Below are 4,248 nucleotides of genomic sequence, written 5' to 3'. Positions count from 1 at the left end.
GCAGCTGGCCGAGCAGAAAGAGCTGCTCAAGAAGGCGCAGGACGAGGTCGAGAAGAAGGAGGCCGCCCTCCTGGCCGAGTTCGAGAGCAAGCGCTCCTCCTGGACTGACAGGGAGGCGATGCTGACCTCCGGCTTCCACGAGATCGAGGATATCGTTGATGGTAAGTTTCTTCCGTTTCTTCGGGCTTCCGGCTGTGTGCCAGGCCGACTTCTGGTTTTTTCGACTCACTTCTTTTTTGTCTTGGCAGACTTCTTGCCTGGCCACTCGCAGGTGGTTCCTCTGGCCATCGAGGCTGATCGTGAGGCGCGAAGGGCAAACGGTGAGGAGATCGCTGCTAATGCCCCCCGAACCGTCGATGAGCAGCTTCTGAGCATTGAAGCCCGTCTTCGTCCGGCCCACCGGCTGATGCGCCGGCTTCAGCGTGCCGGCGCCCAGGCGGTTGCCGCCCTGTGGCCAGGCACGCCGGCTCTGCGCACCGCCAGCCGAACTGCCGACTGGCTGGAGGTCGCTGTTGGACATCTTGAGGCCTGGAAGGGCTCCTCGGCCCGGGCCGAAGCGCACCGGGCCTTTGAGTTCGTCAAGGCATGGTATCCAGGGCTGGACCTGGACCGTCTGGCCGCGTTTCGGTTAGAGGCCCAGGCCGAGCTGGAGGCTGTGGAGGGCGCCCTTATCGAGCGTGCGGCGGCCATCGCCGAGTACACGGACACCAGTGTCTTCATCCCCGAGCGGGCTGAAGGCGGCGAGGAAGTGCCGCCAGAGTGGTTTGGGATGAACCCGGAGTATGGCGAGGACTCGGCGGAGGTGATCGACTCCAGCACCGAGGAGGAGGACGAGGCGGAGGACGAAGGCGAGGCGGAGGTGCCAGAAGACGGAGTAGGCGGCCAGCCTCAGCTCGACCGCGCCTCCAGCAACGAGCCGCGTCGAGAGAAGGCGACTGCTGCCGGAGGCGATCAAACCGAGACCGCCCAGCCGACTGCCCCGGCGCCTGACACCACCGTCTCCTCTGATCCTCCGATCCCAGATGCCGCCTCCTAGGCTGCCTTTTTTCGCCTCAGTTTGTCTGTCTTAGTAATCTTTTGAAAACTTTGTTAGATTCGAATAATTCCACCCGCGGGGTGTATCTTGAACTTCTATTCGAAGATTCGGCCTAGGGCCTATGTAAATATTTATCTGATTTCCATCTTTCCTTGCTTACTGCTCTTTAGGCTTTTCCCTTTGCCGCCTTCCTTTAGTCGCTGCCTTGCCAGTCGGACAGCCGCTCTGCGGACTGTCGCTGGGTCAAGTGCTTGGCTACTTCGGGAAGGCAAGTACTTAGCCGTTTAGAGTTTCTTTAGCAAGTCGGATAGAAAGCGACAGGCCGACTACCCAAGAGTCGGCCGTCCTTGATAGAGGCTAATAAAGACGGCGAGCCGGCTACTCATGAGTCGGCTTTCTGCTTCAGAAATGCTGGAGGCCGTCTTTACGCTATGTTCGTGCTTTGGGTCCTTAGCCATTTTTCGTGTGGGCGCCCGTTCTTCCTCACTCCTGCCCGCCTCATAGTCGCTCTGCGAGCTGCGGCTTTGCCAGGAGGCGGATTGGGCACCGCGCACTACTTGTCTGACTGCGGGAAGCTCCTCATAGCGCAAGGCGGCGAGTCCCCGGGCCGACTATTCTAGCTCGGTGCCAAGCGGCTTGTAATGAAAGTAATGTACTCAAAGGCATAATTCTTATCATACAGATGACAAAAAGGGCAGTCCCCGAGCTCGTCTCGGGGGCCCCAAAGTCTTAGTACTTTAATACAAAGGGGTAGTGTGATACATACTGGATCAACTCTAAAATCTTCGAAGAAGATTTGCATTCCACGGGCGCTCTGTCTCTTTGCCGGAGTCGTCCTTCTTGCGCGCTCGGGGCTTCTGAGTGTCGATCAGATAGTAGGCGTCATTACCTAGCACCTTGCTGATGATAAAGGGGCCTTCCCAAGGTGCCGACAGCTTGTGCTGGCCGGCTGTTCGCTGGATCAGCCGGAGCACAAGGTCGCCTTTTGGAAAGATCTTGGCCTAACCTTCCTATTGTAGTATCGACGCAGACTCTACTGGTAGATGCTGGACCGGCTGAGTGCCAATAGCCGGCCCTCTTCCAGCAGATCGACGCCGTCTTGACGTGCTTCTTCTGCTTCTTCCTCGGTGTACATGGTGACTCACGGGGAGTCAAACTCTATCTCCGTTGGGATTACGGCTTCGGCACCGTAAACGAGGAAGAAGGGTGTGAAGCCGGTTGACTTGTTTGGAGTCGTGCGCAGGCTCCAGAGGACGGCTGGCAGCTCCTCAAGCCAATAGCTGGCAGATCGCTCCAGCGGCACGATGAGTCGAGGCTTGATGCCGGATAAGATGAGGCCGTTTGCTCGTTCCACCTGGCCGTTTGACTGCGGATGGGCAACGGACGCTAAGTCCAGTCGGATGCCCTGTGTCGCGCAGAAATGGGCCAAGGCGCCTTTTGCAAAATTTGTGCCATTGTCGGTGATGATGCTGTGTGGGATGCCGTACCGAGTTGTGATGTCAGTGATGAAGGTCACTACAGTCGGACCATTCAACTTCTTGATGGGTTTCACCTCCACCCGCTTGGTGAACTTGTCCACTGCGACAAGTAGATGAGTCAAGCCACCTCGTGCCGTCTTGAATGGTCCCACCATGTCCAGGCCCCAGACTGCAAAGGGCCAGGCGATGGGGATAGTCTTGAGTGCGGAAGCCGGCTGGAGCGGCTTGGAGTGGAACATCTGACACCCCTTGCACTTTTGAACTAACTCTTTGGCCTCTTCCAGGGCAGTAGGCCAGAAGAAACTGTGCCGGAAGGCTTTGGCGACAAGTGCCCTTGAGGCCGCATGGTGACCGCACTCGCCTTCATGGATGTCTTTGAGGATTGCTTGGCCTTGTTCTGCCTCGACGCAGCGTTGGAAGACGCCAGTAACGCTGCGCCTGACCAGCTCTCTGTTGACTATGGTGTAGGCTGCTGCTCGGCGTTGCACTTGCCGAGCCAAGATTTCATCAGTTGGCAGTTCTCTGTTTACTAAGAACCTGAGGATGGGCTGGGCCCATGAAGGTGCTGCTATTTCTTCGACTGCCACTGCTGCGACTTGGACAAGGGCGGCTGGGCTGGGAGGCGGCGGGTTGGAGTCCGCAGCCGCTTGCTAATTTGATAAAGTCCCGGGGCCGACTGGAGCAGTCCCCGGGCCAAGCTCTGGAGTCTTCGATCTTGCCACTGCAGTCCCCGGGCCGGGTTCTGAAGTCCCCGGGCCGGCTTCGACTGTGTGTTTCTTGGAGTCGGATCCGTCCTCCTCAGGCGGAGCCGGCACAAAGATTGAATCTAATTCTGGTGACGGCTTGATAGAAGGCTTGAGGAGGCGCCGGAGGGCGACACCAGATGGTATTGCCTGGCGGGTGGAGCCGATTCGTGCCAAGGCGTCTGCTTGGTCATTGTCGTTCCTTGGCACGTGGAGGAACTCGCTCCCCTCGAAGTATCCGCTGAGTTGCTGGACGAGGAAACAGTAGCTCGCCATATTTGCGTCCTTGGCGTCCCAATCACCAGATGATTGCTGGACCACCAAGTCAGAGTCGCCATAACACAGGATCCAGCGAATGCCGAGTTCTTTGGCAAGCCGGAGCCCGTGGATGAGCGCCTCGTACTCGGCCACGTTGTTGGAGGCGGCAAAGTGGATCTGCAGTGCATATCTAAGCTTGTCGCCCTTGGGGGAAGTGAGGACAACGCCGGCTCCCAAGCCGGTGCGCATCTTGGAGCCGTCGAAGTGCATCCGCCAATGGGTGGAGTCGGGCGCTGGCGGCAGATACTGGGTCTCGGCCCAGTCGACGAGGAAGTCGGCCAGTGCTTGCGACTTGATGGCGGTGCGGGGCTCGTAGTAGATGGTGTAGGGGGGCAGGTCGATGGCCCATTTGGCCACTCGGCCAGAAGCATCTCGGCTTCGGATGATCTCGGCCAGTGGAGCTGTGCAGACCACAGTGATTGGATGCTCCTGGAAGTAAGGCTTCAATTTCTTGGCGGCAAAATGTACGTCGTAGCACATCTTCTGGTAATGGGGGTAGTTCTTCTTGGAGGCCGACAGTACCTCGCTCAATTAATATACCGGTCTCTGGACAGGTAGCACCTTGCCTTCCTCCTTGCGCTCGACTACAATGACTGTGCTGACTACTCGGCTGGTGGCGGCAATGTATAGGAGCATGGGCTCTTTGGGAGTCGGAGCCGCCAACATAGGGGGA

Source organism: Triticum dicoccoides, chromosome 5B, assembly GCF_002162155.2.
Source record: "Triticum dicoccoides isolate Atlit2015 ecotype Zavitan chromosome 5B, WEW_v2.0, whole genome shotgun sequence".
In the NCBI taxonomy this organism is placed as follows: domain Eukaryota; kingdom Viridiplantae; phylum Streptophyta; class Magnoliopsida; order Poales; family Poaceae; genus Triticum; species Triticum dicoccoides.
This window is presented reverse-complemented; position numbering follows the sequence as displayed.